The sequence below is a fragment of the Puma concolor genome, chromosome A1 (assembly GCF_028749965.1).
Source record: "Puma concolor isolate L17-30 chromosome A1, mPumCon1.1.hap2, whole genome shotgun sequence".
Taxonomy (NCBI): Eukaryota; Metazoa; Chordata; class Mammalia; order Carnivora; family Felidae; genus Puma; species Puma concolor.
In genome coordinates this window covers 51,406,114-51,432,502 of record NC_141667.1, presented here as the reverse complement: position 1 = coordinate 51,432,502, position 26,389 = coordinate 51,406,114, and the positions used below count along the sequence as shown (strand labels likewise).

Here is a 26,389-nt window from a genome sequence, read left to right as displayed (position 1 = left end):
GGGGTACCTGGGCTGACTCAGCTGGGAGGGTGTCCAGTGACTCATTAAGTGTCAAAAGCTGATTAAATGTCCTCAGGCCTCAGGAAGGGAGCTAACACCCAGGAGACCCTAGATTCTCTCCTCACCCCAGGCTCCCGGTAGCTCTCAGATAGGAGAACAGGGGTGGGATGATGACCTGGGTCTCCATATCAGCAGGGAAGTTAGTCATTCTACACACACACCTCTCCAGCTTTAATAAGAGGAGTTTCACCTCTCTTCTGCATATTCAAACTCATGGCTCAGCACCCCTCCCTCATCCGTTCCCATGGCTTCAATTACCATCCATAGCTAATGAGTCCCAAATTCACATCTCCAAACCAGACTTTCAGATGTCTTTCCAGAGCTGGATACCCGCCTTCACTCAGATGTCCCACAGGCCCCTCAAACCAGCCTGCCCCCCACCTTGGACTTGTCTCCTTCCCCTCACCTGGACCAGGCTCTCCTCCAGGATGCTCGGTGACGATTTCCATGGCCCACCCAGGGGCCCAAACCAGAAATCCAGCTCACCCTGACACTCCCCTGCCATGCCCCCACAGGTGGTCCATCACAAATCCTATTGTTTCTACCTCCTGAGTCTCTCCTTCTGCCAGATTCTCTTAGAGGGTCACCCAACCACTTGCAAACCCATCTCCATTCTTCTCCAACTCTTTCCCCTTGCGGCTGTAAGAATCTGTAAAATGCAAACACGGGCACTGTCACCCTGCCTTAGCCTCTGCTGTGACTCCTCCTCGTCTTCAGATAAAGTCCTTAACACGGTTCCCAGGCCTGTGTGATCTAGGCACTGCCCATGTGTTATGATCTGAATCGTGTCCCCCAAATTCACATGTTGAAGCCCCAACCTCCAGTACCTTAGAATGGGACTGTATTTGGAGACAGAGCCTTTAAAGAGGTGATTAAGTCAAAATGGCATCATTATAGTAGACTCGAATCCAACGTGACTAGTGTCCTTATAAGTTGCCTCCCGGGGCTCCTGGGTGGCTCAGTCAGTTGAGTGTCCAACTCTTGGTTTCGCCTTAGGTCATGACCTCACAGTTAGTGAGTTCGAGCCTCACATCACGCTCTGCACTGAAAGTGTGGAGCCTGCTTGGAATTCTCTTTCTCCCTCTCTCTCTGCCCCTCCTCCATTCTCTCTCTCAATAAATGAAAACTTAAAAAAAAAAAAAAAAAAAAGATGCCTCCCTGTGTATGCGTCCCAGTTTGGTCCTTTGTCACCCTAGCTGTCTAATGCACCATCGCTCACCTCTACCTCACCACCCCCCCACCCCATACAGCTGCAGCTGTACACATTCCTGCTCTCTGCTCCGGGCTTGGCCCTGCTCTTTCTTAAGGATCTAATGGTCTTCCCAAGCCTCTTTATCCAGTCACCTCCTTCCAGTTCTGGCATTATTTCCTCCAGGAAGCCATCCCTGACCTCCATGTTTAAGTATCTCCCAAAACAACCCTCAAGTTCCTCCCTCATAGCCCCATATTACAACCACTGATTTATTTATCTGTGTGTGTCACTAGACTGTTAGCAGCATGGGCACAGGGACCATGACATCTAGGACAGCATCTGATCCCTAGAAGGTGCTCTATAAATCCTTTTCAATGACTGGCACTTCATGAGTGGATGAAAAGTCACAAAAAACTCAAAATAATTTAAAAATACAAAACTACTTTTAGCATTCAAAAAAAAAAAGTTCATAAATATCCTAGTAAAGATCCCAACACAGCTCCTTTTGGACTACCTAAGTTTCCAAGCAAAAGAGAGCCATTGTCTCATAAATCTGATTCTTGGGCCTCCAGACAGTCTGTAAAAGAAGGGGGTGTCTGTGGACCTTAAACTGAAGGTGCTGATGAAGATTTGGTTAAGCTCCTGAACCCATGTTTAACATGTAACATGATGAGCTTATATCTCACTTCAGGTTTATGGCCTCATGATGGGGAAAGCCTGTCCCAGAATTCCTGGCCATCTCCATAACGGCCAGCAAGATGGAGCACCTGGGTGGCTTGGTCGGTTAAATGTCTGACTCTTGGTTTGGGCTCAGGTCATGATCTCGCGGTTTGTGAGATCGAGCCCTGCATCAGGCTCTGCACTGACAGCACAGAGCCTGCTTAGTATTCTCTCTCTGTCTTTCTGCTCCTCTCCTGCCCTCTCTTTCTCCCTATTAATAAATACATACATACCCTCTGTCTCTTCAGGGCAGCCTGTGGCAGCAGAACACACATCCATACTGGTCTTGACCACCCGGGTCAGTGCTGTTCCCAACCCACCAGTCAAGGGTGGGCCTGGGGTCCCCGGCTCTGCGTGAACTGGCCCTGTATGGAGCAGAGAATAATTTCACCCTTAAGTCCCTCCTTGGCTCTGAGAGTCCCCTGCCAGGTGTTGGACTTACCTGCATTTTACCCATATAGGGTGAATCTGGGTTTTCTGAATAATGACCTGCTTGTTTAGAAAAACAAAAACAAAAACAACCTGATTCTAGCTCCACCTGGAACTAGAATGAAGGTCCGTATGCAGACAGATTCAACTCCACCAGCCCTCCCCTCCTCCCTTCCCTGATTTGTTAAGTCACTGTCACCATCACCTAATTTACTACGTATTCATTGTATTTGCTCACCCTACCCCACCACACCGCTATCAGCAATAGAATAAGGGCACTGTGAGGGCGAGCATTTTGTCTGTTTTCTTCCCTGCTGTTCCTCTCATGCCTTGAACACAGCCTGGCACAGAATAGAACACAGCTTGCTCAGGGTGTTTGTGCTGAGCGAAGAGATGAAAAACTGAATGAAGGAATGAATGTACACACTCCCTTCTGTCCTCCCCCCACTCTCACTGCCACCTTGGAAATTCCCTTAAATTCGCAGGGGGAATCCCCTCTGGTGCCCCTCATACCTTACCTTCCTCTAAATGAGATTTCAGTATGTGCATTAAAATCATTCCCTGGTCCATCCGTGAATATTGCCCCAGTTCTACAAATGTCCTTCCAGGGCCAAGGGGGGTTCTGTTCACACGTGAAATGAGACAGGATTCCATTGATCCTAAAACCCACATGAACAGATCCACCAGTGACCTGGGTTTCCTGCCCTCTCTGGGCAGAGCTCCCAGGGGACAAAAATGTGAGGCCAAGACCCTGACTGTGGAGGTACAGTGGACACTTGGGGTCCATCAGCACCTGCTGCCTCAGGACAGACTTGGGAGGTGGGGGCAGCAGAGAGGGCACTGGACCAGGAGTCAGGATCTGTCCTCTGGGCTAGCTGACCAACCTCAAGTCATGGCAAGCAGGTCAGATTTACTGAGCCCAAAGACCTGTCTTGGGCCATTGTGAGAAGCAAAAGAAGCATGGCGAGGGGGTATGGGGGGGGGGGTGCAGCAAAGCCATGGTGAACGGCTCAGGCTGGGATTGAAACCCCCATCCACCACTTGATGCTACGTGACCTCCAGCAGGCTTCCAAACCAACTCCAGACCTCATTGTCATCTCAGGATCCAGCATGTGGTTAACAAGCCATTATTATGAAATGTAAAAGAATGCAAGAGAGTAACCTGATCCCAGGAAGGAGGGAGGAAAAATGTAGGTGCTCTGCAAATGTACAGCCTCACTGCAGTTATCTGAGAATCTGAAAATTGTCCTGTTCCCACTATTCTCTCCCTCCTGGCCCCCACAAATTTTGGGGGTGGGGGGAGGAGCACTGGTATGCTGCTTTGGGCATGGGTGGCTGCTGGGCCTAGAATCTTCCCAGAAGCTGCAAATACTAAAGCCTTCCCTTAGTTGCTGACTGATTTGAGACCCATATGTGATCTCCACCCTGAAAAGGCTCTGGAGTCAGACAGATGGCAGTTCAAATCCCAGCTCTACCGCTTAGCTGTGTGACCTCAGCCAAATTAATCACCCTCTCTGTACCTCATTTTCCTCCTCTGTAAAATGCAAATAATGATAGGTAGCACCTACCTCATACGGTGATGCATTACCAACACGTCCGTGTCACCAAAACAAACCCCATGCTTCTCTGCCGTGGCTCCTGGTGGTTCCTTCCAGCCTCTAATGCTTTCTTCCCTTCTCATCTCTGCCTGTTGAGACCCAAACTAATCCAGAAGGCCATGTTCGAATGACTCCTCCACCATAATGTTTTCCCAGGTCTCTCTGTCATGTGCCCTCGCCTTCCTTTCAACCTTGCTGACACGCTTACATACACCCTTCTATGAAGTCGCCTTGGAATCACATGAATGAAGGACACATTTTATTCCTGGCCTCCTTCTCAACAGATCCTCAGTTTCCTCACCCGTAAAAAGAACATGCTGAAACACCTAGCTTATAAGTTTGTGGTAAGAATTAAAGGGGATAATGCGTACAAAACATGGGGCACAGAGCATATCACATCATATATGCCAGGAAATGTTACTATAATTGTAACGATTGTTAGTACTAAGTAGACGTGAGTCTGAAAGGCTGCCATTTGGAATTCATTCCTCTGGGTCTCTCTCCAGTTCAGTTTCTTCTCTACTGTGATCTTGGGTCAGTAGTGGTGGCCCCAGGGAGGAACAATTGGCTCTGAACTCTCCCTAAAGACTTAGCTATTCTTTTGACAACAGAACTTTTGGTGCCTGAGGCAAAAGGAGAGAAGAGAAGGGGCAGGGAGAAGCTGGAAGGAGCATCTTCCAAGTAAAAGGGGGCATAATATGGAAGGTGGCCCCCATGCGTTGAGGGCTCCGCATGCGACCCTTTTCCACAAGTTCTCTCTTTGGACCTCATGACAAACCTTCAGTGCCCCCCCCCCCCCAGCTATTTTCTAGTTGACAACTCTGACCTCAAAGCAGTAAAGTGATGAACCCAAGGTCACACAACCAGTGGCAACACAGCTCAGATACAAACCCAGGTCTCTCTTACCCCGAGGCTCATGGAGAGGAGAGAGGTCAGAAGAAAGAAGGGAGAGAACTTTTATCCACAGACAGCACACACCTCCATGATAGGGCAGAAAAAACAATCTGTGAAAATGTATGGTTTTATTTATGGAAAATTAATTCAGCATACAACTTCATCATAATACCATTTCTCGAAACATTAACTCCCATCAATGTTGTAAAAGTCTGGGAAGCTACAAAATGTCTTTTTTTTTTTAACCTGCTATTATCTATAAACATCCTTGATGGCCAAGATGGCCAAGATTTCCCCTCCTCCCCTCTTAATCTGTTGATTTTCAATCTAGAAAGGTCAGGGATGGCCCCATGTGTTACTGGGGCTTGAGAAAGGTTCCCATCAGCCTATAAACTCAGGGTAAAGCAATGCTCACTTTAATTGCTCTGTGAATTAGAGCCTCCTTTTGATTTAAATCCACAGCCACAAATGTATTATTTTCCCCAGTCCTAGAAACAACAGTGAAGCATTTCTTTTGTTTCTCTTGTCCGATATCGCCCTCTAGTGGTCGCAACTCTACTTGAAAATAGAGTGTAAACCCACGAAAGAGATGTGTCCCACTCAGACCCTTTCACAGCCTCCCCTATCTATTCATCCATCCAGTCAGCCATACCTCTGGCCATCATTGCTTGAGAGCCTACTGTGTGCCAAGCACAAGCAGCGAGGATTCTGGGATGCCCTAAGAGCTTAACAATTTGCTTACTAATGTGGAACTTGAGGGAGGGTCTAGGGAAAATGGCCTAGATCCTAGGCCTCGAGAACTGGGTTGGAATCCTAGCTCTTCCAACCCAAGTGATCCTTGGGATGGAGGTCAGTTCCCCGCCAGACTTGTTTCATCACCACAGAGCTGGTAACCAACTTGTCCATCTTCAAAATAGACAATATTAGATGCATCCTATCTTTATTTAATCTTACCTTTGTTTTTCACAACCAGATCGCCCCACTACTCTTGGAGCACACCTAGTTTTTGTGATGGAGGAAAGTCAGGGGAGCTAGTGGGTAAGCTCAGATCATGGTTTCAGAAGCCCTGGGTTCGAATCCCTGTTCTGCCAGTTACCATGGACAAACTACACAGCCTCTCTCAGTCTATTCTTTCTTGTCTATAAAATGGGCACAATCAGAGAATCCAAGATAATTCAGGTTCTCGGACTTCGGTGTAAGCAAAATCCCCTGGGGATCTTGTTAACAGGACAGCCCCTTCTCAAACTTACTCGTCCAAAATCTCTGAAAACGGTCCCACGTATCTGATCAGTAACCAAGGTGGCCAGGTGATTTGGATGTCCAACAGCCTTTGACGGCAAGGGGGACACAGCAGCCCCCTGGCCCCCAAGCTTGGCCAGACATTAGAATCTTTGAAAATTCTGATTCCCACCCCACTAGATTCTGACAGAACTGGTCCCAGGGAGTCTGGCATTGGGATTTTCAAGAATTCCTGCAGTGATACTCACGTGCAGCCAGGGTTGACAACCGCTGCCGTAGACCAGTGCTTAATGCGCAGTAATACTTCCTAAAAGTTAAAAGAAGCCCTCCCAACACATCCACATCATGACTCAAACACCTTCACTCAACAATAATACATAATAGCTTCTGTCAGGTGCCAGGAGTTGGCAACAGAATGGCCATCAAACCAAAACAAAAAGATAAGAATCTCTACCCTCAGGGAGCTCACGATAATGTAGCAGGGCCAATTTGCCCTTTTGTACTGGGCCCCCCCCCAAATTATAAAGCCAGCCCCCAAAAGCAGGCACGGCATATCATGTAGTTCCTTGTGGGTCACAGTAAGAGCTTTCTCTTTGAGATGGAAAGTCATCACATGCCCTGCCATTATCTGTCTTAAAAAAAAAGAGATTTTGAGATGCCCTTGCACCTTCCAGAAAAGTGACTATCTCATGGTAAGATTTCAGTCAGACACTGGGTGTGGGGCAGGTGCATATTTGGGGCAGTGAGACCTACCCTGACTTACTGCATCCCATGTGTCTGTCTATTCCCCTCTGAGTAAGGCTGTCGGAGGAGACAGACGACTGTAGCCTGGAGCTTCCCTCCTGCGCCCCCTCCACCCACTGGCCTGCAGCCTGCAGCCTCCTTCTCGGCTGACTCAGAGGGCCAGCTGTTTCCAGCTGTACAGACACATGGGAATACTTATTCTTAATCAGGATTTGAGCCTTGCACCTGCTCCCCTTGGCTGGGGCTGAGCCTACTTCAGAGGCCAGGGATACAGAGGGTGCAGGGAAACCCTTTTTTATCACTGTAGCCACACCAACCCCTAGCTGCTCATTAGCACCTATGAACGAGGCCAGAAAACCCTGTGAAATCTGGTTAAATCACTGAGAGTGTGGGAGGAGGGAGGATAGAGAGGCCTCTCCTGGTCCTCCAACTTAAAATAACTGCCTCCATCACTCTCTCTTCTCCCTGCATTATCTTTATTCATAGCACCCATCGCAAGCTGACACTTTACTCTGTGTTTGTTTACTTCTCATAGTCGGCCTCCCCCACTGGAATGTAAATGCTCTATCTTCAGCACCAAGCAGTGTGTGACACCTAGAGAGATGTTTAATTAATATTATGTGTTGAATGAGTGAGTGAATGAATGAATGAATGAATGACACCGGTCTCCTCGAGTTTCCAGGAGCTGCCTACTCCTCACATTTACTGCTTTCCTGCCCAGCCCTGGAGGCTTTGGATTGCTCACCCCTCCTCTCCCTGCCCTGCTGGCTTAGCTCCCACTCCAGGGCTTGGGGGCTTCCATGCCGGCTCCTGGGGACTGAACTCAGGCTGCACTGGGCAGCAGAATTTGCCTGGACAGCCTCCCAGACCTGTCCGCAGAGTCACGGCCCTAAGAGGCCAAGGTCACCTGGGGGACACCCGGCATCTCTCCTGTGCAACCACATGGCAAGCCTAAGGGTGAGGGTTATTCTTTCCTTCCTTCATGTGGCTTCCAAGAATTCAGCCACCAGGGTGATTTTATTCAGGTCACCTTCCCCAGCTTTAGACACCAACACCCCCCCCTTTTTTTGCTTAGCCTGGTAGACATAACCCCCCAGCCTTCATGATCTCTGATCCCCCACCCCTCTATCCCCATCTTAAATTTCCTAACCAAGCTCATTCCTTTCCATATTTCTCTGTGGCCACCATCCCCCAGCCCCGCAAACCTACTCAACTATCTCTGGCACGCAGCCTGTCCTGCTTGTTATTCATATTCTTGAGAATAATGGATAATAAATAAGACCTTGCTTGCAAAGAGCTTTCACACCACCAACCCAGAGCCTCACACGAACCCTATGAGGTAAATGGTGACTCGCAGAGCTTAAGTGACTTGTCGATGATCAGCAGCTAGTTAGTGGCCGAGCCAAGTCGGGAACCTATTTTAAGTGCCATTATTTATGTCTTATCAGGAGATTATCATTGTAGAAAGGAAACGAGTGGAAATGACAGTCCAGGTTTTAATGTATGGCTTTATTATATTTCAAGGGCAAGATTTATTCCCACTCCTTAGTATTGTAATTAAAGTAAATGGAATAAGATTTGGTTTTATATTTGCCTTTCAAACAACCTTTCAGAGACACCCGCATTGCTCTGCAAAAGGAAAGCCATCTGTTCACGTATTCACTGTGTTAAACAACTACTCATTCACTCAGTCAACAATTCTGTATTTTATTTTCCCTGTGTGCCGGACCCCGGGCTTGACACAAGACAAGCACTGGTGAGCAGAGCAGGCCTGGCCTTGCCCTCAGGCACTTTGAGTCTAGTGAAGTCAGGTATTACACCAAGGCTCATGCCAAGAATGGAGGGTCAGAAATAGGGTAAGGGCCATGAAGGAGGCACAGGAGCTCTGGCAACTTCTAGCAAAGAAATTGATTCAGCCCAGGAGCTCAGGGAGGGCTTCCCAAGGGAGTGACCATTGGCCCGGGAGGAGAAAGATGAGAATTTAACACAGGGAAGAGGGAAGAGAAGGAATTTGTGGAAGAGGGAACAGCATGAGCAATGCCCTGTTGCTGGAGAGAGAACAGCACTCTCAGGAAACCATGAGGAGTTGGAGAAGTGACCTGGTATGAGACAAGGTGGGGGGCCTGGACTACTCAGGCCTTGTGGGTCCAGGAAGCGGTCTTGGTCTCTTCCCAGAGAGCACAACAAACTGCTCAAAGCAGAGATTGATATAATCAGATTAGGTCTAATTCTGCCACCCTGGGGTGGCACAGGGAGAAGAATGCCTGAAACTGCAAAGAACTTTCCATCACTTTCTTTAGCATTAATGAAGCCCCATTCAAAATTAGGACATTGATTTTCTCAGAAATATAGGTACCACTCTTAAGCTGACAATATTAATAAAACCAATAATTATAATAATTATAATAATAAGTACCTACTAGGCATTTGATGTTTTGTATATATGATTTCATGTAATCCATGCTTCACCATAATTTATAAGACAGGCATTATCTTTGCCCATCTACAGATGAAGAAAGTGAAGTTCAGAGGGGGTTAGCAACTTACCCAAGGTCACACAGCTACTGGCAGATCCAGAGTCCAAACTTAGAAGACTGTCTAAATAAATGGTGGCTCTGTCATCTCTATGCTCCATAATCTTGGGATCCTTACCCAGAAATTCAAGGGCAGCCACCATGATAGGTCTAAAGAGTTTGTCATCACTAGGGTATCAGGGTCAATAAAGGGCTACGCTTTGCCAAAGCCAATGGCCAAATCTCTCCTTATCTTATTTGACCTTCAGCAGCAATGACCTGATGATCACCTCTCCTTCTTGAAACATGTTCTTCTTTTTTCGGTTTTAATTTTTTGAGACAGAGAGAAAGAGAGAGTATGCACACGTGTGTGTGCACAGGGTAAGGACAGAGGACAAGGGAGAGAGAGAGAATCCCAAGCAGGCTCCACACCCATCACAGAATCCAGCTGAATCTCAGGACCAACTGGGAGACCATGACCTAAGCCTAAATCAAGAGTTGTACACTTAACCAACTGAAACACCCAAGCACCCCAAAACATGTTTTTCTTTAACCCTCACCTGGTTGTCCTCCTACCCACTGCTTTTTCCTGCTCAGTCTCCTCTGCTAGCTAGCCCCCCCCCCCCACCATACACACACACACACACACACAGCTCACCCTTTAACTGCTAGACTCTCTAAAGCTCCGCCCTTGGCCATTTTCTTATTTATAGTCCTTTACTTGACGATCTCATCGAGCCCAGGACTTTAAACTGCATCTATACACTGATGACAACCAAATGTACACCTCTTCTCCCTACCTCTCCCTTGATGGTGTTTCCATTCAGTTGTTGAATTGACCCTCCAGGTTAGTTTTCGTCTTCACCCCCAAACCCTGCCCTGCCCTTGAGGTCCCCATCTTAGCAAATGACACTTCCTTGCACTTTGTTGCTCAGATCAAAGATCTAGGTCTTGTCTTTTGATTAATATCTTTCTCACGTTTCACATCCAACCATCAACACTCTTCAATATACACCTTGAATCCAAGCATCCCTTACGACTTCTCCAACACCACCTTAGTCTGAGCTATCATTTTTTCCCACCTGGATTATTGTGTCTACCTCCTCACTGGTCCTGCTGCTTCTGCCTTCACTCCCCCACAGCAGTCAGGGTGCAGGTGTTTAATTTGCACACATGGAGTCTGACCTGGATTCAAATGTCAGCTCAGCCCTGGGGCAGGACACTTAAACTCAGTTTCCCATCTTTCAACCAAGGCTTAGGTCATAGCATTGTTTGTCAGTGAGATGCTTAGCCTGGTTCCTGGTTCATAATGAGTGCTCAATAAATGGGAGTTCTTGTTACAGGCTCCTTGGATTTCCTCGAAGTTGGCCCCCAAAGTTGATGCTGCTGCTGCTCAGTAAACCGGGTAACTTCTAATTCATCATGTGCCAGCTTCTTGGGGCTTCCCCAGGCTGTGATGGGCACCGGGCACCTCTCCAGGCTCCACCACTTGGTGTGTGTTAACTATCAGGGATGTACACCAAGGCCTACGGGCAGAGTTTCAAAATGCAAAGTGACATGGGGTTTGGACAGCAGTTTTCTTCACTCCCAGTGAAACCACTCCCCGAAACACCTATCCTCTAAGACCCAGAGGGAAGCCCTGACATTTGCATCCTCCAACTCTGAGGCAAGATTTTGTTGTCACATCCTGGAAGAACCAAAGTCTTGGCCAAGAGAGGAGGTGGGTGTGGTGGGAAAAGAGCCATTGTGGGTGATGTTTGTGTCCTCCTATGGGATTTCCAAACTATGAAGACAAAAATTCTCATCCTTTTGAAAGCACCGGACCCAAACCTCACAGGCTGGGGCACTCTTGCCCTCTGGGGCCCATCTTTACCTTCTCTCATCTTGTCTCCCTCCTTCCTGGAAGGCGGGGCTCAGGCTACAGGGTTTGAGGGCCAGCTCTGCTGTTCACTGGCCCGGGACAACCGTGAAATCTCCTTGAACCTCAGCTTCTCCACATACAAGATGGAAAATAAAAGTAGGAGCTGTGGCCATTGCAAAAATAAGAACCGTTGTATCTGAAAACAGAGAGGCAGCATAGGATGGCAGTAAAGAGGATGGTCTCTAGGGTTGGAGTCCAGCTCTTCTGTGCACTGGCTGGCCCTCGCACAAGTTGCCTACTCTCTGTTTCATTTGTAAGATGGGGATGACAACTGTTCCTCCCCCAATGGCACACTGGGGAACCAAAGGCGTTAACACACGTAAAGAGCCTTGAACAGTCTACAATCAGAAAGTGCCCACACTTGCTATTATTTCCACCCACTTCCTATGGCCTTCCCGGGACTGACTGTGCATGGAGCCTGGGTCCCAAGTGAGGGAGGTCCCAAGGTCAGATGGACGACAACCCTCTTACACGCTCCCTTACAAGGAGGACTCACTGCAATTTTCTTGTTTCCCAGAAAGCTTTGCAATTGGCAGTGAACTAACTCCCCAAAAAGAGGCTCATGGGACCTCCATGGGACAAGTCTTCCCACAGAGCTGTATGGGAATATCCATAGGCAGGCACTGTCTGTATCATCTACTCCTAACCCTCACCATAAGCATGCAAAGTGAACTGGTTCCAAACAGTGCCTGACCTCCCATCTCTGATGCATTCTCCACACGACAACCAGAATAGGCTTGCTAACATGCAGTGTTCAGCAATGCCTTGACCTACCCCTGCTCCACAACCTGCCATGGCTCCCGAGGACCCCAGGAGAGAGTCCAAGCCCCTTACCTGGTCTTGAGGTTCTCACACAATCTGCCTCCAGCCTGTCTCTGCTGTTCTCTTTCCATACAACGTGCCTTCCCCCCTCCTCCTCCCCTCCACACACCATTGCCACCCTGCAGTACTTAATAACCCCAAAGGGAAATTTCATACCTTTGTGCTTTTCCTCACTTGGTTTGCTCAGTCTGAAATGCCTTCTCACCTTTGGCAAGTGCCTACTGATGTCTCAGGACCCAGTTTATATGCCAGGTCTTCTGGGAAGCCTGTCCTGACTTAGTAAGTTAACACCTTACTTGCACTTCATACAAACCTTTGTCAAAGCCACTGGCGTGCTGGTAAATACTTAACGACAGCTCTCTGGGGAGGCAGGGTGGGAGGGGAGCCATGATTTGTAGTGCTTGCCAACTTCCATGGTGTAAATGCTCTCTCTCACCTGTTTTTGAATTTCAAGCTACCATGATTTAATACTCAGCTTGCGAATCTCCTAAAAATTTAACAACTGGCCCTGGTGAGCAAGTACAAGCTCCGGCACACCACATTACGTGACTTTTTTTCCATGCTCCTTAGTGGATTCCTCGTTCCCTTCAGATAATGTCCAAACTCATGGACATTAACAGAGCTCATGGCCCTGAGAAAATCAGGGCTGGTTGGGCTGAGGACATGAAAGCAAACCAGCAAGCATAGAGACCCTGAGGCAGGAGTGGGCTTGCGGTGTTTAAGGCCAGCGTAGCTAGAGCAGAATGGTGAGGATTTGGCTTTTATTCCGAGCCCACAAGAAGCCACTGGAGGGTCTGAGCAGAGCAGGGACACAATCTGACGTGTTTTAAGAGGATCACTGTTGGCAGCACCAATCAGGAGCCAGATGGCCACCCCAGCCCTGCCACTGACTAGATAGGTAACTTCAGTTAAGTACTGTCTTCCTGGGGCTGTTGTAAGAATCCAGGTGAGTTGAAATCTGTAAAGCACTCAGACTTGTGACTGGCACCTAGGGAGCACCATTTAAGTATTTGCTTAAAAAAATAAAAACGATCTACAAACAAGCTAATCCCACCAAAGGATCATGCTGTGGAGTCAAGGATGGAAACAGGGAGACCAGGTAGGAGTTGAGATGCAGGTAGGAGATGCTGGCGACTTTGACCAGGGTCAGCAGAGAGGTGGAGCAGGTGAAGGCGGGACAACCCGCCAACAGTATTTCACGGCTGTTTGAGAGAGAACGGAGTCAACGATGATGCCAAGTTTTTTGGCTTCAGCAAAGGGAAAGCTGAGTTGCATTCATGGAGATGGGCTGGTCATCATGGGAAGAGCAGGTGCCAGGTAGAGTGTGGATGGACAGGGACATGAACACGCCCCTCTTGAAGTCATGACCGCATTTTACATGCGTTTTCCAGGACCGTTCCACGTGGCCCCACCACAACCTTTCAAGAGGGGTATTACTATCGCCACTTAGAGATAAGGAAACCGAGGTTCAGAGAGGTACAGTAACCTCACTAAGGCCACATAGGGAGTAAGAAGGAGCAGGCTCAGGACCTGAACCGGGCAGTAGTGCTAGCTCATGTGCTAAGCATTTTCTCTTTGAAGACCATGGGAACCATACCTGCCAGATGCATGCACACCACCAGGTGACATTACAAATGAATGGGTGTTAATCCATGCAGGAGTCAGGACTGCGGTATGAGTTTAGAGGACAGGGGGTCAAGACTTTGAGCTACGCCTTGACAGGAAACAATAGCAAAGTAAGTGGTTTCTTACTGACCTCATTTCACTGAAGAGGAGGCTGAGCCTTAGAGAGAAAGAATGAGCTCTCCAACAATACGGCTAGAGGTGATGTTCTGAACTGAAGGGCACGGTGCCTGATCCCAGCACCTGGGTTCATGACCTGCAGGCCCACCACCTGACCTGAAGGGACAATGGACTAACACAAACACATGGAAGATCAGCACACATTCCTCAGCAGCACTGGAACAAGTGGTTTGGGGCCTCTATGTGAGTTTCTGCTCTCCAGGAATTGGCAGAAGCCAAGGTCCCAAAGGACAAGAAGGGATGGGTTTTCAGAAGGCACGGGTGGGGGCTATTCCCTGCCCCAGATGCTCACTCACCTGCTGGCTCATGGCCATGTCACAGGTACAGAAGGTGGGGGAGCCAGCCCACAAACAGCCCAGCCATCTGGTGAAGAAAATACATGACAAGATATGGCTGGAAGTACTGGCAGAATGAGCCTAGATGCCCAGAAAATGTGGTAATACACCACACAGATGATAGGTTCCCCAGAACCCAGGAGAGCCAGGACGTCTGCTGTCTAGGGCTGCTCTGGGGCCTCAGCACAAAGGGGACCTGGTGAAGGGTCACTCTGTGGGGGAGGGGGAATCCCAGTCCCATTTTCCCTATGCTCTGTGGGAGTGGTTGAGAACCCAAGTGTCATTATCAAACAGACCTGGTTACAAATCCAGCCCTGTAATCCCAGGGGTGTGACTTAGTCTATCTGAGCTTTAATTTCCCCCATCTATCAAATGGAGCTGATGGCGAGATGGATGTCATAGGGTCGTTAGAATTAAATGGCTCACTCTGTACAAAGTGTTGAGAATGATGCCAGGCACAGAATTTGCATCCAGTCAGTGATAGCTGCCATTGTGGCTGGAAATACTCTGACCCTTTTTATTTTCCAAATTCCACCACATATACAGCCTCTCCATTTCTTGGCATGAAGCAGCCTCTGTTTTCTGTTTAAGCCTCAGAATAACTGAGGGATTTCCCAGAGAGACAAAGCAAGGTACAAGTGAGGTCTGACCTTGTGTTCACAGGCAACAGATGAGCAGGCAAAGGTGCATGGGATTTGGTCATTTATTCAATTATCCAACAACTCTATTGAGGGACCATTGTGTACTGGCCCTGTTCTGTCTCCTGGGACCCACAGTGAACAATACAGAGACAGCCCCTGCCTTCAAGGACTTCACATTCTAGAGCAATGCCATCCAACAGAAATAGCATGTGAACGCCCACATGACTCTAGTTTTCTGGTGGCCACTTTTTTTTCTTAAAAGTACAATAAACCTTAATGATATAGTTTATATCCAAAACACAGTCACTTCAACATGCAGTCAATATTAAAAATTATTAATGGTATATTTTGCATTCTTTTTGTATTAGGTCTTCTAAACCTGGTGTGTATTCTACACATATAGCACATAAGCTCAGACCAGCTACATTTCAGAGCAGTTCTTGAGTTAAGTGTGGGAGAGTGCCAACTGGATTGGATTAGAAAGACGGTGAGGGCTGTGAGGTTGGGGGAACCAAAGTGTTCAGCTCTGCACCCCGCCCCCTAGCACAGAGGGGGCACTGTGTCAGCCTTGGGTGAATGAATGCAGGATGAATGAAAAGACCATACGCTTGGGGGTGCCAGGGTTTCAATGCCATTGACTGTGACATTAAGCGAGTTGCTTAAGTGCTCTGTGCCTCAAGTCCTTCTTTGGAAAATAGGCATATACAGGTTGTTCCTCACTGGGTTTTGTGAGGATTAAATGGGAGGGTAGAGGAAGAGCACTCAGAGCAGCGCACACCGCGTAGAATGTTCTCAGTAACTGTCCGCTCTGGCCAGCCTCCACACCGTGGGCCCCACCCTGCTTCATTCTTCAGGTTTGAGCCACAGTTATCTGTGCATCATGCCTCTGTTCAGCTCTACCTTACATCTCGGGCTCCTGCAAAAAGCACCACGAACAGGTGGCTTAAAGCAACAGAAATGTATGCACTTGCATCATTCTTCTGGAGGCTGCAAGTCCAAGATCAAGCAGTCTTCAGGACTGTGCTCTCTGTCTCTTAATGTTTATTAATTTTGAGAGACAGACAGACAGAATGTGAGTGGGGAAGGGCAGAGAGAGAGGGAAACACAGAATCCGAAACAGGCTCTAGGCTCTGAGCTGTCAGCACAGAGGCTGACGTGGGGCTCAAACTCACAAACCATGAGATCATGACCTGAGCAGAAGTCGGATGCTCACTGACTGAGCCACTGAGGCACCCCAGGACTGTGCTCTCTATAGAGCCTGGAGGCGAGAATCTGTTCTGTGCCTTTTTCTCTGCCTCTGCTGTTGTCAGCACTCCTGGTGCTCTTTGGCTCCTGGACGCCTCCCTGCCTCATCACACGGCATATCCCTGCCTGTCTAGGTCGGCACCTGCCATCCTTCTCTCGGTATGTGGCTGTCTCTATGCCTCTTCTTTTCTTCTAAGGACGACAGTCATATTGGGTTAAGGGCCACCCTTCTCCATTTTGACCTCCTCTTCATTTACATCTTGATGACATCTGCAAAGACTTTATTTCCCAGTAGGGTCACATTCACAGGTAATAGGGATTAGGATTTCAACACGTCTTTTGGGGGGCACACAATGCAACCCATCACACAGGGTTATCGTGAGGATTAGACAATCCAGTGTGTGTAAACGCCCTGCTAGCTCCCCCGTGCTCCCCCCTCTAGGCTACCTCAGATCTCCTCTGTCAGCACCCGGGCCACAGCGTTTGCCCCTACAGCTGCCACCAGTGACTTCTTGCACCTCTCAATACTCCCAGACTTGGACTCAGATAAATTGCCAGCCACAGGGCATGCGACTTGAACTGGAAATACATGAGAGTTAACTTTCCCTGGGGTGAGCTTGAGCCACTGGGGGATCAGAAATGGGAGAGAACCAGAAAATACATTTCCTCTCCATCCCCTGACCCCCGACAGGACACTGCATTGGCCACCTTCCATGCAGCCTCTCTGAGGCTGTCTAGTGAGAGGCAGCAATCATCCAGGCTTGCTACAGAGCTGCGGCCGGTGCAATAATGCACTCCATCATATTACTCTCCACTCTGCACACTCACTACCCTTTCCTTCATGCCTGCTTTCCCTAGGGTTATACTCTTCCCTAGTATCAGCATATAATCCCTCAGATTTGCTCTTCTACACAACTCGGACTAAGATATTCAAGAGATGGCAGTTTTATTTGCCTGTCCAGACTCAGCCCAACTGATGTTACCAGACTCAGCCCAACTGATGTTACCTTTTCCAAAAACCTCTGATATGTCCTGCTTCTTACCCTGGTTCCTTCATGCTTTGATAGCACCCTAAACACTTACATCTGTGATAGCACTTACTATATATTACAGTTACTTGCATCCTTGCCTGTCTCCCCCACCAGACTGTGACTTTTTCCATGGACCACACTCTACTCATTATTGTATCTCCAGCACCCACCACTCAGATATTTGATAACTGAAGTTTTGTGACTGAAGTAATTAGCATCTGCTGACATGATGCTATGGGGTTGGGGGGAGTCTATAAAATCTCTCCTGCTAGCTTCCCCCCCTTGCCCCTGAGAAAATGCCTCTTCTACCTTCTTACTGATGCTGGGAATGCCTTTTCCAAGGGTCAATCATCACAGCGAGATAAGATGTAAAACACAAATATCTCTGTTAGAGGAAACATAAGTCCTTATATTCTCACTAAAATGTAAATGACTGATAGGGTGGTTCTTTTCTGACAGAGGCAGGAAAGTCATCAGGGGACACAGGGGCATTTTATCCCACATAGAGTCAGTATTATGCATATAGAAAAGAGCTTTGGGGCAATCAAAGGGGTGAAGAGTACCCCCACCTCAAGTTAGCTCTGCCATTGATCTGCTATGGTGCCCAAAACTCCTGCTCCCACATGGATCAAGTCTACCATGCAGTAAAGGAAATTTTCTCAGAAGCCAGAAGACCCAATTCTTTCACTGGCATTTCTGCTTGCTAGCTGTATGATCTTGGGCAAAGCCCTTACCCTTTCAGTTCTTTTAAATATAAAATTAAGAGGAAGAAGAAGAAGAAGAAGAAGAAGGGGGAGGAAAAGGAGGAGGAGGGGGAGGATAAGGAGGAGGAGAAAGAGAAGAAGAGGAGGAGGAGGCAGAAGGAGAAGAAGGAGGAGAAAGAGGGGAAGGAGGAGAAGCAGGAGGAGGAGAAGGAGGAGAGGAAGAAGAAGAAGGGGGAGGAAGAGGAGAAGAGGAAGGAGGAGGAAGGAGGAGGAAGGATGGTGATGATGGTGATGATACATTCTCTAGCTTCTTTATATGGCCTTTGGAAAAATCAAATAAGAAATGCATGTGAACCTGCTTTCCAATGTGGGAAGCAATTTACATATGTGAAGAATATACTATTTTTACATTTGTAATACAAACCGTCTTGACAGAAGGACCTTTTTCACAGAAATCTGGACCTCTCAGGAGGCAAGTCGACAAGCAAGCTCTCTCTGTGTGACTCCCAGCCACCCATACTCATAGGTGTCATTCTGCCTTTAGGGCTTGGGTGCCAGGAGCCCATCTGTCTCTCAGGCTAAGGGGAGCTATCGTCCTCCCAGGAGAGCTCTCGCCCACAATCTTGTCCCTACCCACCCCCCCACTCCCCCCCAAGAGGAGGATGTGGCCTCCAGGCCTTTCTCCTGGAATCACTAGGCTCCTTGCAAACGACTGCAATTCCATCTGAGTTGGAAGCTACTCAGAATTCAGTTCTTATCTCAGGTTTAACTCAAGGGGGTGTTTGCTATGGAAAGTTTAAATGAAGACATGAGAAATGAAAAGGACCACAGTGTGAAATCAGAAAAGCAAAACCCAACGCAGTGTCTTCTCCTGGGGTTGTTTCTGTTCTCTCTAGGAAACACCCCAAAATGTAGACCTCTCCTTTCTAACTCTGGATTTGTCCTCATGTATCCTCATTTCTGCCAAGTTCCATTAGTTGAGGTAGTTACAAAGGTCCGTGCAGGTTTGAGGGGAGAGAACGTTGACCCTGCTAACTTCAATGGAGATGTGTCACATAAAAATGTTCCATCAGAGAGCAGCACATAGGATGGGGTATACTTTGGTGTGGCCATCTTTGGGAAATACTATCTGTCACACTAGCTTTTTAATGAAGGGGAGAAAGCTCTCATTAAAAACTATTAAGTCAGGCTAAAAAAAATAAAATGTGAAGTAGTGAATTATTATAAGCATTAATATTACAAGGAAACAGTATGCTTACCAAAGCATCCCCTTAGAATATATTTTGATGGTAATGATAATAATGATGTTAAGTGCTTCTCATCCAATGGAGTGTCTCTGCATCGTGATCTCCTTTAATCCAGCAATGCTGGGAAGCAGGGGTATCCACTTTCCAGTTAGTTCACAGCAGCAAGTACCTTGCCATGCATCACACACTGGTAACAGTTGTGGGGCTTGAACCCAGGGCTTCTGACTCAGATTGTCCTTTCCACATCTGACCAGCAGCCAGGTTGAGTGATATATAGCACCCATTTCAGACAGCTCAGAAGTTCATAAGAAACTTCTATCTAGTAATTGAGTTCCAGGCATGGCTTTGCTGTGGCTTAAGTCTGAGCAAATCACTGTATTCTCTGAATCTCCCTCTGATCATCTGCAAATGCAGAGGATTGCACTCGTGGAAGTTAAACTTTTTCCTTTAAAAAGAAATCTTAAGCAGCCACACGTCCCAAGTGAAATCTTATGAGGACCCCCGCTTTATGAAATGTCTATTCAAAAACAGCTATTCTACCCACCAGAGCTCTATAAACCATCCCTGGGTATACACTCAACAGAAATGCACTCATTTGTCCATCACAAGGCTTGTGCAAGAATGTTCATAACAGCTATGTTCATAATACCAAAACCCAGAAACAACCCAACTGTGCATCAATAGTACAAAAGATCAATAAACTGTAATATTGTCATGCAATGTAATACTACATGGCAATTAAAAAAACAAAGACCATTGCTACACTCCAAAATGTGGATGAATGTCTCCATATAATTTTGAGTGAAAGAAGCCAGACACAAAAAGAGCATGAACTTTATAATTCTATTTATATGAAGTTCAAAAACAGGAAAGATCAGAAGGTGGTTATCTTTGGTGAGGGCACTGACTAGGAGGGGACAGCAGAGAACTTGCCCGGGGAGCAGAGAATGTTCTTTACCTTGATCTGGGTAATGGCTACCTGGATGTATACATATATAAAAACTCATCAAGCTTTCTCATGAGATTTGTGCGCTTTGTTGTATGTAAGTTGTACCTAAAAAAAAAAAAAAAAAAAAAAAAAGTGAAAAGCAAAGTGAAATCGCTCTAGTTGAAGCAAGCAAGAGGGTCTTAAAGACCCATGTGCTGAGCCCCCACCTAGGACCCCATCTACCCACTCCTTGGAGGACTCTAAGGGTCCACAGGGCACAGTTTAAAAGAGCATGAGATGAGTCTAGACCATCTCTAAGGAAACAGAAGCTCTGACAGTGTGATTCACCTTTAGAATTCAGTCTTCAAGATCCCACAGGTGACAGCTGTCTCAAACACCCAACTCCATGTCCACGGTCATCCTGTCTTGCCCTCTTCCCAAAGCCCAAAGCCCACATGCTGCCCCCAGGACCAAAGCCTCCTATTCACCCTCACTAAGCACCACCCTCTGCTTCCAACTTCCCAAGAAGGCCCACACGAAGCTTACCTCCTGCTGATGAGTGCAAGCGCTCAAGTTCAGCCACCTTGGTTCAAATCCTGACTCCTCTACCTGTGGCTGGATGTGCTTCTTCTTTGTATACTGACGTTAATTGTACAGACCTCATTGATTGTGAAGAGAATTAATTTAGTACATGGAGAGATCTTTCAACAGTGTCTAATCCATCCTAGGCACTCAATAAATGTTAGCTATCATTCTGATCATTGTTTGTTCTCTTTCATTGCTTGTTCATGGCCAAATAATATATAGCTTTAAAAAATTAACAGTAATCTAGTAAAATGCTTACCACGTGCTTTGTTGGACTTCTCATAGCCCAGCCTCCTTTTGAGTGAACCGAAGAGACTGAGTTTCCAAAGTCACACAACTGATTAATGATGGATTCAAGACTCAAACTCAAGCCCTCCTGACCCCCAAACTCCACAGGCTGATCTCCTGGTTACCTTGGTCAGTAAACCACATAACAGAGTTGACAGAGCAGGTCCCGATCCTATAAGAGTGAACATATAGTGGGGCCACTAGTGTGATAGAGTCTGGAATCAAACAAGTCTGAGCCTCAATCTTGAGATGTGTGGTTTACCAGCTGTATGAGTTGCCACTGTTTAATTTATCCAAGCCTCAATTAGCTCATCTATAAATTGAGACATCACTATGGAATGCATTAAATGAGCTTCATAAGTGTGGCCAGGAGGAAAGCAAAGTTAACCCCGGGGATTTCCAGTATTATGGGATGCTGATAGGGAGTGATTTGGGGAAGGGACCATAAACTCCATCCCTGTTTCACCGAGATCTTCCTCCAGTTCAGAACAGAACCTCTTATCCAGGGACAAACCCTCTGAAGATTGGGGACTTTTTGAAAGATCAAACGATGCTGAAGTGCAAAATGTTAACTTTGTCTGTGGTTCTGGTCTCTCTTCCTCTGTTGTCAATTTTAAAACAGTTGCTAAAAACTAACCTCCCCTGTCAGCCTCTCTTCCTCTTCTTGTTCTCAGAACAGAGGCTATGATGGAATCCAAGGCAGTTTTCATTTCCAAATAGCCCCTCTTTCTGAGTCCCTCCTCCCTCTCAGCCCTCAATATTACTTTCTCTCTCTACTGCATTCTGCTCTACAGACACAACTGTGCCTTAAGTGATGGGAGTGAGGATGACATCCTAGACTCCATGATTTTAGGACTCCCAGATGGCCACAAGGAGCAGGTGGCTGGAACGGTGACTCAGACTCAGAAGGGAAGGATTTGGCAGTAAATGTGGGTTAAAAAGGCCTGATATTCTTACACACCCGATCTGAACATAACCTTTTCCTACCCCCAGAGGTAAGAGGGGACAATCACACCCTCTTGCTCACTCCCATACAAATTACTGAGCCTGCAAGGTTTTCTGGGGACATCCTCCTTTCTCTCCCCTGGATCATCACCTTCAATGGCCAATGTATTGAGATGGCACCCTCCAGGCCTGAAAAAAGTTGTCACATGAAGTGGGCAGATACAAGCAGCTGGGGAAAGGCATACTGGCTATGAAAATTGAATCTTTAAAAGGCCATTGCCCAATAACTACGATGGAATCCAGTTTATTAAGGAACAGAGTTTCAAACACAAAAGTGCCACCATGTGCTCTCAAACTCTCTTTAGCAATGCTTACCATCATCTTAGTCCAATACCACTTATTTCCAGTTATTAGGGGTTACTCCTTCACATTTTGAGCTTATTTTCAAGCAATGACTCTCTTCTTCCCACCGTCCCCTGACAGTGTTTGCCCCCAACCCCAAACACATACACAAACACTGGACCTGTGTCTCCAAGGAGCTTGGCAGGGAGGGGAGTAGGGTCTATTGTCACCACCCTGTCTCCTCCACACATGTCCTCTGGTGTTGAAGCAGGACAGAAGGATGGAAGGGCCGAAGTGTCCCCTTACTTAGCTGCCCCTGGTGAGGGACTGGTCCTCTTCATTACATGGGTTGTCGTTTCCTTGAATGACACGGACTGGCCTTTGGCTCTCCCTGTGAGGCTTCATCTCATGGGGAACACACATTGGTTTCGTTGTGGAGTGTTGTGAGGCCACCCCTACATGTGTGGGCCATCCCCCTACATAGGTGTTGGTATGTAGCACCAGCTTGGGCTCTAGCTGCTTCCCTCCTTTCTCTCCCCAATCAGAGACAGTCCACCCTTCACTCCCCTTTTACTATGATCATCTCATCCGCTCAGAACCCACTTAGGGATAATGGCAAGTGTAGTCCTGCTTCCCAGGGTGTTCTGTCAACCCGGGGGGGAACAGATGCATCCTGTCACACCTGAGAGGCTACAGGCCCCAATCTCCTGCCTCCTTCTCCAGGCCTCAACAGCATCAGGTACTCTGCTGGTTCATGGCTCAGAAATTGTGAAAGAAAAAATAATTTTAATCTATTGGTGTTATTAGGAATTTTAAAAATCCTTCCCAAATCTGCACACCTTGATTTAAGTCTACTAAGCACACACTCCTCAGGAGAAGGGCCGGGTGAAAACAAAAAGTAGAAGTCAAATTCCATGCCAGGCTCCATGCAGGGGGCAGGGTAGTGTGTGGTCCCTTCATGGGAGAAGTGAACCCAGAGCTCCTCATAGGCAGAAACCCGGAACCAGCACAAACCAAAACAATGTCAACCTCAGAGATGACAGAAATCTGGGGGAGGACATTAGACATCCCAGCAAGTAGGATAAGGTTTAAAGAAAATAGGATAAAGAGCTTAAGTCACTTTGATTTAAACCTCAAAGTACAGGGTGACTCAGCTCCAAAAAGTGGCATCTTGTACAGGGGTTGTTAGCCTGTCAGGTTAGTTCTCTGCATAGAAATATCAAAAGTTGATATACCCTTGAAACCCCTTAGCATGATACCATATGGGAGATGCACATTTCTCAGTACGTTTCATCAGCCAGTGCTTCCCTAAATGCTCAATGGATCTTTGACTCCTAGTGTGACCATCAGCGGAAGCAGATGGTCCCAATGAGGTGCCATGTTGAACCCCAACATATCTCTTTAATAAACCTAGACCCACAGCCTATGTGGTGAGACACTCACACGACAAGAGGCCCAGGAGCTGAGGTCTAAGGAGGGAACAGCAGAATCCCCCTCTGTTCCCATCTCATGCTCACTCCAGCGCATCCACCAAAATTCTTTGGTTTCCTTCCCTCTTCTCTCTCAAAAGTGTATAGTTGAACGTGTATAACTTTACTGCACATGTGATGTGATGCCCATTAAAATATATAAAAACTACTTAAGCCAAGAAAGAATATGAGAAAGGAACACACCATGATCTTAGCCATGGCAGTCCTTAGGTGCTCTATTATTCAAACTTTATGTAATAAGCACATACAACATTTACAATGGTAAGTATGCCATTGGGTAGTTGCGGGGAATGAAGGTGCTTACAACAGGACACAAGCACATAGTAGGCCCTAAATATATATTATCTCATTATTATTATCAGGAAAAAATAAAATTTACCTCACTGCTGTATGACAGGAAAGAGGTGGCAGAGGAGATGGGCCCCCAGCAGGGAGGCCCCTCTCCACCCCTAAACCTGCAGAAGTTTCATGGCCTTTGTTACCCCTGCCCACAGATGACTGGAATGTTTTCGCTGAGGTAGGATCACAGAAGATTATACTGCCCACATGTGAACCCCAAAAGGATCTAGAAACCTGGGAGAAAAAAGCAGGAAGGTGTGAGGGGGTGGTTAAGAGATGAAAATAATTTCCAGAAGGAATTTGATTAATGCTGTTGTCCTGGGCAAGGAGCAGTTCTGGGCCAGCATCCCTCCTAGGGCAGGAGAAGAGAGGAGGGCAAGGCTTAGGAGCTCGGGCTGTGCATTCCTGCTGACCTAAGATGTCAATCCCAGCCCTACCATTAGGACAAGTTACTTATTCCCTTGGCCTCAGTTTCCTCATGTAGAAAACGAGGGATAATAATAACACACACCATGGGGTGCCTGGTGGCTCAGTCAGTTAAGCGTCCAACTTCGGCTCAGGCCATGATCTGACGGTTTGTGGGTTCGAGCCCCGTATCGGGCTCTGTGCTGACAGCTCAGAGCCTGGAGCCTGCTTTGGATTCTGTGTCTCCCTCCTTCAATCCCTCCCCTGTTCATGCTCACTCTCTCTCTGTCTCAAAAATGAATAAACATTAAAAAAATTAAAAAAATAATAGTAACACTGCATCAGGATGCCATGGGGGATAAAAGAGGTACCACAACTGCAGAGCCTGGTGTGGAGTGGCACTTCTCAGCTAGCACTGTTATCTGCACCCTAAAATTCCTGCATGATTATGTGTGATTATGAGTGCTTGAATGATTTGGAGTGTTGAAATCTATAGACGTACATTATTGTTTAAAGCATATGTTTGCAATACAAATAGAAATGTGTCACCCTCTATCATCTATTAAGTTGGAAAGTGTGGGGTGCCTGGGTGACTCACTCAGTTTAGCATCCGTCTCTTGATTTCAGCTCAGGTCATGATCTCACAGTGTGTGGGATCGAGCCCCGCGTCTGGTTCCGTGCTGAGAGCACAGACTCTGCTTGGGATTCTCTCTCTCCCTCTCTCTGCCCCTCCCTGCTCATGTGCTTGCTCTCTCTCTCTCTCTCTCTCAAAATAAAATGAATAAACTTTAAATATATATATATATATATATATATATATATATATATATATATACACTAGTGAGAATGTGGGGAAATGGACACGCCTTCTCTATTGATGGGAATATAAGCAGCACAATCTCTGGGAAGAGCTATTTGACAACATGTATCAGTTCCCTTAAACATGTCCAGTCTCGGGCAGAGAAGTCGTATGGTGTCACAGGGTTGAGGAGAGATGGGAACAGAATGCCTAGTGGAGGTGAAAGGCAGAAACCAGGATGGGTCCAGGGAATTAACAGATCTTCTTTAAGGAGCCCCAGAAATTCCAGGGAGGAGATATAAAATGTGTGGTCATGCAAACTGTCATAAACAATTGTTATTTGGGTGTTAGAGAGAATGCCAACCCTTTAACTGGAGATGCAGAACTAGTGTACCTCCAGTTGCCAACTGCATATCCCTTCCTGGAGGCCTCAAATGCATCTTCCACTCCAGCACACCCAGGATGGACCTATGGACTGACCACACTCCCCACTCAAACCGTTCATCCCCACTGTTCCAATTTTAACAACAACAAAAAACCACCACCATTTACTAGTTGTTCAAGTGCCAACCCCGATGAGTTATCCTTGATTTCTGCTTCTCACTTCACCAATACCACCAGCAGCACCATCCAAACCCCCACATCCAATCACTCAACGGGTCCTGTTTCTTCTGCTTCCAAAATACATCCTGAATCTAGTCACTGCTCTCCGTCACCACTGCTACTGTCTGATAGAGGCCACCATTATTTCCCACCTGGACTAGGCTTGTCAATTATCTTACTTCTACTCATAATCGCTCCAAATCATTCTCCAAGTAACAGCCTGGATGCTCTTTTAAAAATAGAAACCAGAATGTTAAGTGCAGCTGAAGAGAATTGATAAATGTGACTATATATCCGAAATTATTCTAACTTGAGCACAGAGTAACTAGACAAAAAGAGGTAAAATAGGAAAGGTATGTCAAGAATAATGGATGACAGGCTTAGAAGGACTAACATGCATCTTGTTAAAGTACTGGAGAAATGAATAGAAAGAGTGGAAGAGAGGAAATTTTCAATGAGTTAATAGGTTTGCATTTTCCAAAATTAGTGCAAGAAACTAAGCTTCAGACTGAGGATTCCCCACCAAA

General features: G+C 46.9%; 1 long non-coding RNA gene across 1 annotated transcript in view; it reads right to left on the bottom strand.

The window, feature by feature from the left end:
• Positions 1–26,389, bottom strand: part of LOC147584158 (uncharacterized) — an 86,232-nt gene that overhangs the window by 5,174 nt on the left and 54,669 nt on the right. The window contains exons 4-11 of the long non-coding RNA XR_015250819.1: positions 24,096–24,289; positions 20,613–21,111; positions 20,097–20,192; positions 19,151–19,540; positions 11,263–15,827; positions 6,381–6,439; positions 4,906–5,003; positions 2,206–2,337 (exon numbers count right to left, since the gene is read on the bottom strand). This is a non-coding gene — a long non-coding RNA (uncharacterized LOC147584158). The remainder of the gene's footprint in view (positions 1–2,205; positions 2,338–4,905; positions 5,004–6,380; positions 6,440–11,262; positions 15,828–19,150; positions 19,541–20,096; positions 20,193–20,612; positions 21,112–24,095; positions 24,290–26,389) is intronic.